Source organism: Malurus melanocephalus, unplaced genomic scaffold, assembly GCF_030028575.1.
Source record: "Malurus melanocephalus ecotype Western Australia unplaced genomic scaffold, MMel_1.1 scaffold_86, whole genome shotgun sequence".
Lineage (NCBI taxonomy): Eukaryota > Metazoa > Chordata > Aves > Passeriformes > Maluridae > Malurus > Malurus melanocephalus.
Genome location: NW_026623318.1, coordinates 1717774 through 1732102, shown reverse-complemented (window position 1 = coordinate 1732102; position 14329 = coordinate 1717774). Strand labels below are relative to the sequence as shown.

The 14329-nt window shown below is 43.4% G+C and overlaps 1 protein-coding gene across 2 annotated transcripts in view; it reads right to left on the bottom strand.

Annotated features, from left to right (window-relative positions):
* Nucleotides 1-14329, bottom strand: part of SMARCD3 (SWI/SNF related, matrix associated, actin dependent regulator of chromatin, subfamily d, member 3) — a 71971-nt gene that overhangs the window by 51693 nt on the left and 5949 nt on the right. The gene's annotated exons all lie outside the window — the stretch shown is intronic.

The window sequence follows — 14329 nt, the reverse complement described above, 5'->3', positions numbered from 1 at the left end:
GGGCCGGGCGAGCAGAACTGCGGCGGGCAGAGCGCGGCCTGGCGGCCCCGGGCGCGGCGCGCGTACTCTCAGCGCGGCCCCGTGAAGGTCAGCGCGGGCCGGCGGGGACGCGCGAGCGGGAGCGCTTTAACCCCTCCCGCGCCTCAGCCGGCACCGCCCGCGGGGGAAGGGCGGGGCGGCTGCCGGGGCTGCAGCGCCGGCGGCGGAGGAGGACACAGCACCAKCGGGCTGTTCTTGGTACGGGCTGGAGCCCTTGGCCCCGGCCCTTTGTCCCCCCCGCCGGAGCATGCGCTCGGCTGCGATTTCAGGGTTTTCTTATTTTTCCCCTCAGCTGCAGATAAAAGGAGCCGCAGCTTCCCCCATCTCCATCGATAGCTACTGATTACTTTCTGAATTAGGAGGACATTTGTTATAAAGTGCTAGTAATTTAAGTTGAACACCATAAAATATATATTGTGACCTACCTGGATGTTCTTAACAGACATCCAAAAGCGGATTTCCTCGAACATCAAATACCAATGCCAGCCATTTGAAAATAAAGGAATGGCAGACTCGCTTTAGCCATTGAATGAACAAATGTAAAAAACAAAATGTTTTAAAATCCTGTGATAATAAAAACTCAGCTCTTGCTTAGTATGATTATAATTCTCCAAGAACTTTAGAAAGTAATTCATTAGAAGCAGCTTTTATGTTTTGCAAATGGCAAATAAGATCGAAATGGATGGAAGTGACTTGCCCAACAACATCACCTAGCTGAGAATGAAACCCATTTCCTGTGATTCTTCAACCCTTCACAATAGTGTCCCGGAAAACTACTGTGCAAGGCATTTGCACARAAAGGTGAAGGTTACCATGCAAGAAGGTCATTTCCCACATTAAGAGAAACAGCATATAATTTTATTTTAAATGGTTTGGTTTTCTACTTTTCCAACTTTTTTTTTTTCCCCATAGAAGCGTAGAAAGTAATTGTCAGTGTCTTTAAAAGAGTGCCTGATTCAACCCAAGTTGTCCCCAGCTGCTGCAAGTATCCTGGCAGCTCCCAGSCATCTGCAGCCTGGAAGTTCTCTGTGCCAACGGGGCTCTCTGCAAGGTTTGTGTTCCTCCACTGCTTCTTGAAGGCTGGGGCCTCATTCACGCCACTACTGCTCACTTTCAGGTTGCTTCATGCCACATTCCCAGATCATTTCATTTCAGAGAAAGGCTGACCTCCTTCCTTGGTAYTTCCTGGGGCTCTGGGAGCCCACCTGGGCTCCGTGTGTGGGGTTTGGTTTAACTTGTGTGCTGTTACTCAGGCTTTTCAGGCTGTTAAACTAAGATGGTCAGATTAGAAAAGAGATGAACCAGGCTGTTGTTTTAGGGAGACATGTTTGCTGCTACTTGCAATTTTTTGATCTGCAGGTGGTTGTAGAAGTACATGAAGGTGCTGATTGCCTTAAGCAGGTGTGGTTTCCCTCATCAAAGTTTCACTAAAGTCARGAGTGCTYTGTTCACTGAAACTTAAAATATTCRCAACMGTTTTGGAACTGATGCAATGTRGAATAGAAGACATGCTGGAACSAGAAAATATCCCAAGACTGAGGCTCTCCTTAATCTAAAGAAATGTTCATTYGTTCCTGAGTTTAGAATTATTCTATATTCTGATTAACAATATGGATCATGTACTAGAGAACATGCTTATTCAATTTTCTAGCAACATGCAGTTTGGAGAGGCTACAAGTTTGCTGCAAGAGATGGTTAAAATTAAAATCCTGAGGAACTGGAGATATGTCCTGTTTTGTTCAAACCACAATTCAATCAGAAACAGTGCAAGGTTCCACATCAGAATAGAAATCAACACCTATCTAAATAGAAGATGGGAAACAACCGGCTGAAGAGAGAGGTTTTGTTCAGAAAAAATATCCGGGGATATGATAAATCATAMACTGAATGTGAGTTAACAGTACTACACTGACAAATTAAGCAGATAACCCCCTAGAAGATCAGGAACTGCAGGAGTGCAGCCCCACTGCTTTCATCCCCTTGGTGGCAGCACAGGCAGTSACAACACTCTAGATTTTTCTCATTTTGTCTCTCCTCCTTCCCCCATTCCTCGAGTTCTCCAGGGCACAAGCTGTTCCAGATCAACATTTCCTTAAGGCTACAAAATTAAATATTGCCAGAATTGCCAAGGAGCTTTTCCAAAGCAATTCTGTTGTGGTATAATTGTCAGCGTCTCATCCAGACCAACCTTTGCAGTCTGGGCCTCTGTGCATCAGAGGAAAAGTGGGAGAAACCAGGAAACCAGGATGGTTAAGGGAAGAACAGTAAGTGTGACAAGAACTGTAAGGCCCGAAAAGGTAAAGAGAAAACAACAGATGTCAAGTATCCACAAAGCTGCTGCAAATACAGGGAAGAGCTGCCCCCTATTCACAGAGTACAGGAAATATTAGTTTGAAATTTCTCCCAGGAAGATTTATGTTAGATATTAAGGAGAAGCACAGAAGTGACAGCAGAGATGTTCTAGCAAGGGTGGGAATCCAAATCWCCAAAGATTTTTCAAGAACAGGTTAGACAAGCATCTATCCAGAGTGATGCAGGTGGTATAGATTCTGCCTTGGGGCAGGACAAAGGACCAGCTGATTTCCAGATGTTCCCTTTGYCTTATTTCCCTAACAAACTGTATGAAATGTAACACAAATGGAAGACTCCCTTTTTTTCACCCAGCGTAGTTTCCCCAGATTTCACATATYTCATGCAAGGAAATTTAAACCAAACAAAAAGGGTCCCTTAAATCTTTTATTGTGGGAGGAAGTACACGTCTGATTGTTATGACAATGTACAAATGMGGGATCTGCATATGCCGAGTGCTACTTGTTATCCTTTGGGACTTCCCAAGCACCACACAGCTTTTATATGGTAACTTTTTGCTCTCTACTTGACTCCTCTATCTTCAACCAGTCTTGCATCACTGTCCCACAGACCCTCCTTTCTCTGTTAGGCCATTCCACTAATTGTTTCTAAAATCTATCTGCACTGAAGAAGTATCATAAACAATTTGCAGCACACACAGAAAAAGAAAGAAGACTTGAAATAAATTAAGAAAAAAAAAAAGAAGGGAAAGAAAAGTGTTTGTCTGTCTCTGAAGGTTCCAAACATTATTGTGCAGAGGTAGAGAGAGAAACTTATCGCCTGATTCATTTAAAAGTAACYAAAGACAACAGCAGGCATGCTAAAAGATGGAGAAATATATAAAATATATATGTAATATTATAGGATGAGTCCTATAATAATGAGTCTTCATAATTATCGTGCCATCAGCCATACTAATATTTTAGTCAATAATTCTGCACAATTTTGTTTGAACTCATGGTAAGCTGTCCAGTTCTACTATGCCTTTACCTTCAATTTTAAATCTTCACAATTCTCACCAACTCCCTTTACACAGAGTGTGCAGCAACAGCTGTGCATGGCTTCGAACATCTGAGCAAAGAACCAGAGCACTGCAAGCAGCAGCCACAATCGTCATCTTCTACTCAAGGGCCAGAGCAGAACTGGCAAAGTGTGAGAGGTTAGTAGCAAGATGTTGGTCCTGGAAGGAGAGCAGTTGGGAATACAGATTTGAGTTTTTCAAAAGCRAAGGAAATAGAGGAATTCTTGGTGGATGATCCTGGGGGAGCAGAGAAAGACCTATCAACAACTACCCTCAAACCAACYGCCCCCTAGTCCAAAAAGTTTAAGTGTCTTGATGATATTTAGTGGATAGAATGATGGCTGGGGGCTGTGTTTGGTAAGAGCATCTTAAAGATTCATCTGCTGTCACTCACTGACAGAACGTAGCTGAGGGAACCACTGGGTCAGCAATGGGAACCACTGGTTCTTTCCAGTGAGGGTGGTGAGGCCCTGGGCACAGCTGCCCAGGGAAGCTGAAAAGAGTTCCAGGCCAGATTGGATGGGGTTTGGAGCAACCTGGTCTACTCATTGGACTGGGAAGTCCCTTCCAGCTGAAACCATTCTAGAATTCTCTGATTCTGTGTATAATCAACAGCAACCATGCCACAGATAATSCTTTCAGATGTAAGTTTATTGCACAGCACTTTAAATCTTGGTATTCCTAGGGAACAACTGCTAAAAATCGGAGTTCTGGGGTTTTGTACAGTGGATATTTTCATTTCCTCTTACCAACATTGTCCTTAATGGTCCTTTGTGTCTAATGTTTATGCTTTGAAGCATTTCTACATACCAGTCACACCCACATTCACTCCTCCTTTTGTCAGACTAAACAAGTGAAAGTGTTATTTGCATTCTTAAAACTCTGTGCCCATTTCTCATCATTTCTTCTTCCTGTCAGTCCCAGCTAACCTGGCCAGAATAAGGGCAGGCAGAACTGTACCTCCAGTGTCCAGGCCACATCCTTGTGTGCCATGAAGACTTTTCTCACCAGCAGAAATCTATTAACCTTTGCTAGGCTCACAGCTGCCTTTCACAACATCCTGACAGTGACAGCTCCACAYTGTCTTGAATGTGAACTGATGTACCAGGCTGTTTCTCCTTCTTATGCACTCTCATTAGATCAACCTCTGGCATACAGTGCCTACTCCTGTGACAGGGYCCCAAGTGCATGGCTGTGCATTGCGCTGTCACCAGATCCCAGCAGGCTTCTGTTTGTGCAGTTCACAGCCAAGCAGTTCTTCCCATACAACCTGTTCTCTTCTGCTTCAACCATACTTACTTTGCATCATCAGCAAAATTAATTATTACATTGCCTATTTTTGTGCCATGGGCATTAGTGGAAATATTAAACAACACCAATGCCAAGACAAATCCTGAAGAAACTGCAGTGTCTTTTGTGTCTCCTTTACTGAGCTCTACACCTACTTTGCAGTTCTGCTATTACCTGTCTTCTGAGTCCCAGCCAAATTTTCAGATTACACTGTGTCAAAGGCGTCACTCGAGTCAAGAGTAGATTAGTAAACTTTGGCTGCTTTTTCACTCCATGCATATCCTTCTCATGCGCAGTTATTTTCTCTTTCAAAATCATTCTTGAGCCTTACATGGACTTAAGATGAAGCTAGTGCATCTGCACTAGATGCACTCTTGCCCTTCAATATTGCCAGGAAACCTACAGGATTTCCTGTTTATTTGTCAGGAAAAACAAATTTAAAGTCCATTTTGATTAATACTAGCAATGCTAAGAATTATGTCCTATTCTCACTGAAAATAATTTGAAAAGTATCTACAGTTTATGCAAATCAATAGTAAGTAAATATGGACTGAAGGATGTTGTAATATGTAAAGCTGCCTAAGAATTGAGCACTAGGAGGCTGGAGAAAGCACTGAACCAAAGAAGGAAAACAGAGCAATCTTGGCATGGACTGTCTCATAAATCCAGCTCCCCCTTCAACTGAACTTGAAGGACAATTAACAGGGGAATACAGTCACAYTGGCCTTAGAACATGATGGAACTGAGAGCAAGTAATAGTGGTGATCATAAAAAAACTGCATTGCCAGACAAGGCCAAATGTATTTTTAAATTATTTTATTTGGCAGAATAATCACAACAATTACAAACAGATTACCCAAAAAAAGTCAAAGTAAATCTCAAATGGTACATTATTACAGCAAACAATGGCTTTGGAAAATGGAAGCCAGTGGGAAATGGTGAATGTGACTTAGAGGCAATGTAGTAAAATATTATCATATGCCTGAAATTCTTAATAGGAACATAATTTGTATGTAATTTGTATGTAACATTACTGAAAAGTTATAARCAAATAATAGAAACAAGTGGAAGAAAAGTGACTACTATGGACTCCAAGGCTGGTTGTTAAATACAGATTTTTTTACCATCTTCAAAGATCTAAAAGAGGGTCGTAAAATATATGTAGATTAAATCCTCACGTAAGAAGATTTTGGAAAAGTTTCACAGTCAGGACAGAGGATAAAAAACTCAACTTGGCCAAAAATGTTAGACAGAAGATTTAAGCTGGAAAAAATCAAGCTAGTGGAAGMTAAATCCTGAGGTGGAATACCTGTGCTATGTCTGTGCAGCAGGTAGGGTGGTTTGCTAATCCTTTCAGAGTCCATCCACCCAGTACATAAATACATGTATGAAATCACAGGACCATGAGCACAGCAGTTCATGGCACAGAGAAGATCACAGTACTTGAGCCCCAACTGGACAACGGGCTTTCAACCAAGGCTCATTCTGAGCAACTGAGTATTGCAGAAGTGGAAACTGTCTGGCTTCAGCACAACACAGTGGTTTGTCTGCTCCTCTCCCTCACCAGAGCTCAGGCACAGCAGGCTGGATGCTCCCAGCTCAGAGCCACAACCTGCCCTTGGCAATGGGGTCACCAGGCACAGTCCAGGAAAAAAGCACATCTGAACGACAAGGCRCACATGTGGTGGCACAAGCTACTTGTTAAATCAGCTTCAAAATGTGCAGAAGAAACACAGGCAGAAGAAATGTAAGTTGAATCATTACGGCATTCAGTGCTTTTCAAAACAAACAGAGTTTACATTGGAGAACTCCTAGAAGGCTGTGTTTCTGCGTGGCCATGAACAGTCAGGGGGAGAACAGTTGTGTGTTGCACTTCGTATCACATTCTGTGTCACATKTCACAATTCTTCCCATTCTTGGGACTCAGTAGTTTTTGGTGCCTGAGAGTATGAGGAGGTRCAGCTAAGAACAATGTGGTCTCTGACCTTTACAGTTCACAGATGAAGTTAACAGATGGAAATAGAAGGAGCGCAGTGGAATAAAGAACACWAGTCATCCCGACAGGCATGTCAGCTGTCTGGCTACACTTGTTTGGAATAGCCACCAAATTCCTACCCTGTGCACTCCATCCTTGGCACCTGTTTTCTGATCAATTTATACCCAGTCTGCAACTTGAAACCATAGAAACAAAGCAGTGGTGGGGGATTTTGACTGCCTTATTCTCTCTTGGGAAATAACTATGCTTCCTTCTTCRAAGAGATTCCCTAGTGTTCTGATGCTACAGGCAAGCTGGTATATATATGTATGATACAGCAACACCAAATGCTAATTATAAATATGATGCCAAATAGTAATACATAAATTTCTGCTAAGGTTATAGAAAGGCTTTTGAAATCGTTAGTTTTAAGTCTGAGATACCATGAAAACTAAAAAAAAATACTTATTTAAATCCTTTCCATTAAGATCTTGGATATTAATCTCCAGTAGGGTATTCACCTAATTTAAATGAGCATAAAAGAATCCCTAAAAMATTAGTGAAAAGTTTATGTAATCGAAAGTTAATCACTAATATTCCAGTAATAAGAAATACAGGGAACCAAGAAATATTCCAACATGAAAAAAGCTTGTCATATTTCTGTTCTTCAGAAAAGCTTCTTTTGTCTATCACATAAYTGATTCCTTTCCTGCTGCATCTGATCTTTAGCAACTCTTCCACTTCACTGATTTTATTTTGACAGTTACTCTTTTTTTATTTTCAGTTTTTCTCTATCCCCTTCCATTCGAGTCAATCCTTTCTCTCCCCAGTTCAAGCTCCTGCTGCTGCACATCACAAAACYGCCATTTTGTCTGTTCTGAACTTGGAAAATATTTTTTTTTTCACTCTGATTATATCCTCTTGGACTACTACAGGCAAAAATTTGCTCTGAAACTATATGCCAAATACAGGTGTAAAAGGGCCCAATTCTGCATTCCACTGCATCCCGTCAGCCTTACACATTTGCTGATTTTACCCTCCCCTGCATCCACTTTGCCATGCAACTTCAGGATGCTTGTCTCTTCCACAGTGCTGCAAGGAGTCAACAATCACAATTCCTTATGAGAAATTATTTAATCAAAAATCAGTTGCAGACCTACATGCCCTCYTGTTATGCCTTATTTTACGGCTTTCCATTGATGTTCCCTTTTATTTCAACTCCATTTGCCCATCAAAAGACAATGCTGTGAACCCTCTTGCCTGCCTGCAGAAACAACARATTTCTGACATTTCAAACCAGACAAAGCCCTGAGGAAYACCCTCAGAAAATTACTGTTCTCTCTGGCAGCTGGTGAAGARTGAACTACATATATCTCCAATAGTTAATATTTCAGTTCCTGATCCCACTGCAGTCTTCCTGCTGCAAAACATATGAGAGAGCAGGAATATGGGAAATGTTCTTTCTGTCATTTGTCTATGGACAAAAGGTCCTCACTAACTCTGTTCAGACTGATGAAGCTGTGCCATATTCTCCTGATTCCTATAGCAACGGTGCTGTACCTGCTCCCAGACTGACAGCCCACCTCYCCCTCCTCACAGAAAGCTTCCAGTCATCCACGCTGTTAGTGATGCTCTCTCAGTTCCCTGTTCAYCCTGAACATGCACTGAATTCCAAGGTAACTGACAACTCACAGAACCGGAATGCCGTGATGGCTGGAGACAGACTCTTTAGGAAGGACAGGCTGGGGGCTGAGGAGGAGGAGCTGCCCTTCAGTCAAGAGTGTGGCCAGAGCACACGGAGCTCCATCCTGGCATGGACAGAGAATCAGCTGAGAGCTCACTACACATAATACAGTGTTCAATGCATTCAAAATTCTGCTTCTAAAATAATTTTCCTAGTTCATCACTTTGAAATGATCACTGTTCGATTAGTGCTTCTGCATCCCACACCTCGTATTTAAAAAGATACAAATATCAAACCATGCTTAGATTCTACTTCTGGTGCTAAATATAAGTTGACTTCCTTAGAAGAGTGTCACAGTGAGTTTAGAAGAAGTGGCGTCTATTATACATAATTTGCTAACTGTATTATCAGTTCTTATGTGGTGGATCTAGTGCAGGCAGGCCTGTCAGTCCCTCTGCACAGTTCTCCTTTTAGACACCAGAATGGGCTGCTGAGATGCAGACTCGCTGCAAATACTTTGTTTCCTGTTTTTCAGATTTTTCCGTCTACTCCTTTGAAAGAATCAAACACTCCCTGATGCCTCTCTGGCTAGCAAAAAATCTTGCTTTCCTTACGGAGTGCTGCAGAGAAATCTTAAATGCTGGCTATTAGGGACTGAGCAAGGGACTCCCCAAATGAAACAACACTGCACAATTAATCCATTTTACACAGAGAGCAGGAACAGGACCATACTATTCCAGCTCACTCCTTGTCCGCTGCAGGATCAGAGCACCTGAATGTGTCGACAGGGAGGAGCAACAAAGAGCTGGGAGCCTCCGCTGATGAGCTCTGCACAAACCCTCCTTGAGCAGCCCTCCAGTCCATTGCCATGGGAACAGATAGATGCCTTCCTGTTGCCAAGGAGACAGTCGCTGCTTTTGGAGACTGTGCCCAAAGCGTTTCAGCATTTTTAAGATCATAAGGAGTTTTACACAATCATAATCACCTCCCCCAGTAAAGCACATCAATCATTCTTCCATTCCTATTTTCAGAATATGTTTTAAGCATTTTGCTATAACACATCAGATCATCCCTAATATCTGGTTTTGATACCAACATTTAAAATGACATTGCTAACCTACACACCTCTGTATGCCTGTCTTTTCCCCCATTGTTCTGCTGCTCTTTCAATTCACTCTCACTGATCTAATGTGCAATCAAACTGATTCCTTCCTCTCCATGGGTTTCCTGTGCTCTAGGCCTGCACTTCCAGAAAAGCTCTTTGGCAAAAGCCAGTGTCCAACTCTCTGTCTTCGCCAGCAGTTTTAACCAGGACACGTCTGTAAAATCAGCAGGCTCTGTACAGCRGAGGCCTCAGGGCGGCAGTGCTGGACGGCAGCACAAAACAGATTCCTGCTGCTTTCCCGAGCCAAGCTGTGGATGCAGGAGCAGCTCCACACAGCCATGGCCAGCACGGACATTGTCCTGGCAGTTCCAYACTGCCGCTCTGCGGCCGCCTTGGCCAGTTCACCAGGGACAGGTCCTGCAGACGGGGACCTCAGCAGAGGCGGGATCTGCATGGCAGCCATGCAGGAGCAGCAAGGCAGCTCCCTGGGCTGCACCATGCGGTGCCCACTGCACTGCTGGTGCCACCCAGCCCCTTTTCACATTCTCTCCTCCCTCACACAAGCCTTCTCCCCGTCCTTCTGAAAAGACTGCAGTGATAMTTAAGATTTGCAGTTTGGGGAGGGAGTGTCAAGTGAGGCAGGGGCCTGCTGCTGCACACACCTGATGTGAGGAAGGAGAGACAGCTAGAAACTGGGCTCAAAGTTATCAGTGAATAGCATGCTCATAATGGTGAAGCCTGGAGGTTTAGGATTTGTGGCAGCAGATGGACCCCTTTTCAATTTGCAGAGTGAACACAGKGCAGCACCCTAAATAGTGAAGGAGAACATGGTTCACTTAATAATCACAGAACAAAATKACAGAATCATTTAGGTTGGAAAAGACTTTCAAGATCATCAAATCCAACATAAGCCCAGCACTGCCAAGTCCACCACTAAGTCRGGTCCCCAAGTGTCATGTCTACATTTCTTTTACATCCCTCCAGGAATGGCGACCCTACTACTTCCCTGAGAAGCCTGTGTCAGGGCTTCACAACCCTTTCAGCAAAAAAAATATTTCCTGACAACTTGAGGCCATTTCCTCTTGGCCTGTCTTTAGTTCCCTGGGAGCAGAGCCCGAAACCCCCCCAGCTGCCCCCTCCTGTCAGGGAGTTGTGCAGAGCCAGAAGGTCCCCCCAGAGCCTCTTTGCTCCAGGCTGAGACCCCCAACTCCCTCAGCTGCTCCTGGCTCTCCAGACCCTTCCCCAGCTCTGTTCCCTTCCCTGGACATGCTCCAGCCCCTCAATGTCCTTCTTGTCATGAGGGGGACAGAGCAGACCCAGGACTGGAGGTGGCTCAGCAGTGCCAGCACAGGGACAGGACTGCCCTGGGACTGTGCCCACACCACTTGCTGGTACAAGTCAGGTGCCATTGGCCTCCTGSCCACCTGGGTGCTTCYRGGCTTAYGTTCAGCTGAAAAAACAAACCAAACACCCACAATATTTTATGCTTGTTTTAAGCCTGTTGCCTCATAATTTCATCACATGCCTGTATCTTCCATAAATCCTAAGTCAAATTGTGCTTTGCCTTTCCTCAGTGGTGGCTGATGATCCCTAGCACTTTTACCTTTGTATGTAATTTCTAAGAAGAATTCTCACATGCCTCCTCTGATGGAAATCTCTCCACCTCTCACTATCCTTAGCACTTTTTCTAGAATTCTTCTAGTTCTACTAGTCACTGCATCTTAAGGGATACAAAACTCCATTCTCTCTCCATAACATAGGAGAGCCATGAATTTATACAATATTACAACAGTAACTTYGGCTRTGTGTTAATTAATTTCTTGTAATATCTAACATAAAATTTTCCATTTTGATCACTACTGTTAAGCTTGTGTTTGCAGAGAACTCTCTATCAAGATGACAAGATTTCTTTCCTGAGCCAAAATAAATCATTTTAGCAACAATGTGGCTACACTGGTAGGTTTATTTGCTTTATGCACTTTACATATAAATTCATCAATCTGGAATTGATTCTGCCATATTATCATCCTGTTTTGAAACACTCTTCCCCAATCCTAAGAGACGGGTTTAGGTTCTACTGTGCCAAATAATGTCACATTATCAGCTGATTTTGTTGCTTCTTTAGATTTTTGTACATCATTAATTTTTTTGTTCATCATACACTGAGCACCAATGGGGAACCAAAAAGGCACAGAAACTCAACATTTATTCATCATTCTATAGCCACTATCTTCAGCAACTCCAGGTCCCAGGGATTCCTCTAATTCAGCCTGGACCTCTTGAGAGCTATGCCTATAGTTTCCTAAAGGATCATCAGTCAGTGGAAGTCTGCTCTTGGGCTTTGTTGCCTTTATCCCTTGACTAACAGCCTCATGTCTCAGTTTTTCTGCAATACTTTCCCCATTTACTTATTATCCCCTTTGCATGGAAAACTTCCTTGACTGCCTGAACTTAATGAAGAAGAGTTGTACTCTCACCTTGCAYGTACCCTCACATGTCCTGGCAAAATTCAACAGGAACTGCAAATTCCTGCCCCTGGGGAAGAACAACCCCAGGCATCAGGGTGTGCTGAGAGTCACTCAGCCTGAGAGCACTTTGTCAGACAAAGACCCTGAATGGAACACAAAGCAGCAATGAGGGCAGGGTTCCTGAGCTTCAGTGACGTCCAGGAGAGGATCCTTCCCCTCAGTGTGGCATGATGAAGTCACAGCTAGAGTGTTCTGCCCAGTGCAAGAGAGACATGGACATACTGGGGAGAGCAGAGAAGAGCCATGAAGATGACAAAGGGACTGGAGCATCTCGCTTGTGAGGAAAGGCCAGGAGTTCTGGTAGTGCTCCATTCTGGAGAAGAGAAGACTCAGAGGGGAGCTCAGTAATGTATACAAATACCTGATGGGAGCATGCAGAGTATGGATCCAGGCTCTTTTYAGTGGTGCCCAGTGACAGGACCTCATGCCATAGGCACAAACAGAAACACAAGAGATTCCCTTGGCACATCAACAAATGGAATTTTACAGTGAGGGTGAGAGGTTGCTCATACAGGTTGTAGAGTCTCGCACCTTGGAGATATTCAAAGSCTGGAATGTGGTCCTGGGCAACCAGCTCTGCTTGATGACCACCAGGGGTCCCTTCCAACCTTAATCATTGTATGAGTCACTGCTTTTTCTTACTGCTTATGAGGAGTTTTCTTTATTGACTATATATTTCCCTTATTAGCTTTTATATTCTTTAGAAACCTTGSTGAGAGCCATTTTCAAAACACTGAAGTGCAATATGCTGACAGGCTGCTTTTATATACATGACCTATCAAAGAATTCTAATCCTAATAAAGCAGGGACACCATGGAGAATAGAATAGGAACATAACAAATCCATGGGGCACTGTTTGTCTCTACAGAAGACACACTGACTCGTTATCTGCAATGGCACACTTACACACCAGCTCTTCAAAGAAAATACAGGACTCTACTAATTACAACTTCRTGTGCAATTTACATTGTTAAAGATATTAACAGATGAGGATGGCTGCTGCACTTGACAGAAGCATTCACTCAGAAAATAAAATTTGAAGGAGTTACAAAGAGCCTGACAGAAGACATTACAGGACAAGGTAGTAGTCAGTACTGTGATTTTACCACACTGCAGCCAGTGCTCATCACATCTCTATAAGCATACAGCAGAATTATAATCATACAGATATGGAAAGACAAGGTACAAAATAATCCCCTTATAGAGAGGAACTGAAGCAGAATGCTTGTTTATTTGCAAAGGAGGGGGAAATGAAAATGGGCACTGTGATGAAACAAGCACATTTTCATGTAACAGAGGAACRAGAGGACTGCCAACAAAAATGGAGGACTAAGGTCAAAATTAATGAAATCTTTTTCATGCAAAATAGCCAGCCTGGGACACTAACCGACATAGGATTTGCCAAGAGACACTGAAGATGTAAAAAGCAGTAACTAGGTAAGGAGYATCCAGTTTTTTCAACCTTGTAAGGCACTTGGCAAAATCTGTATGTGCTAAATGTCCRCAAGACACACACCACCATTTACTTCAGAGGAAGGTGGAGACTAAAAGTAGCAGAAGGTCCACAGCAAGGTTATGATAGCGGGTATCTCTCAAGTGCCCTGTCTCAGGTCACACTGCCTTGGTCCCTAGCTGGTCTGTGCACATCCCAGGGAGATCTAAGGATRCTGTTCTCAGCAATCCACACTGGTTCACTTCTTTACTATGACAGGTCCAGACTACCAAGCACAGAACTGGCACAAGAATTACTTACAAACCACACACAGATACCATCGGACTAGAGACTTSCATTCATGTAAGAATGCTAAGYAYTAAGAGAACAAGCAGAGGGGCTGGCATGGCCTTTAGAGCTTCAAATMCTTCCTTGCCTCAAGTTAGCCTTGATTTGCCAAAACCCTTCATAACAGATATTTGTCCAAGTTCTTAAGCCCTCCACTGACAGAAGGTCTACAAAGTATATTGCATTTAAATTTCCAATGGTTAACAAGCTTGTCTTTGGGGAAGATACAAGGCTGASAGTAAGGACCAATGGAAATCAATTAGTGCTCAGTAAAATACAGGAGTCACATGATCCAAAAGTCTCTTTCWGCCATAAAGTCCATTAATCTGGAAGCTAACATGATCAGTGCAGGTAAACACCTGGCTTCATGACTGATGTTGATGTCAGGGCTGCGACTTCTCCAGCCATGGCATGTTCTTTGATGAATACAGATTACTAAGGAGAGACAGGATTCACCATCAGCCAGTTCCCTGAGGACTCTGGCATGTGTTTCATCAGCTCCTATAGGCTTGTGCATGTCCATGTTCCTCAGATGGTCTAGGTCCTGATCTACTCCTA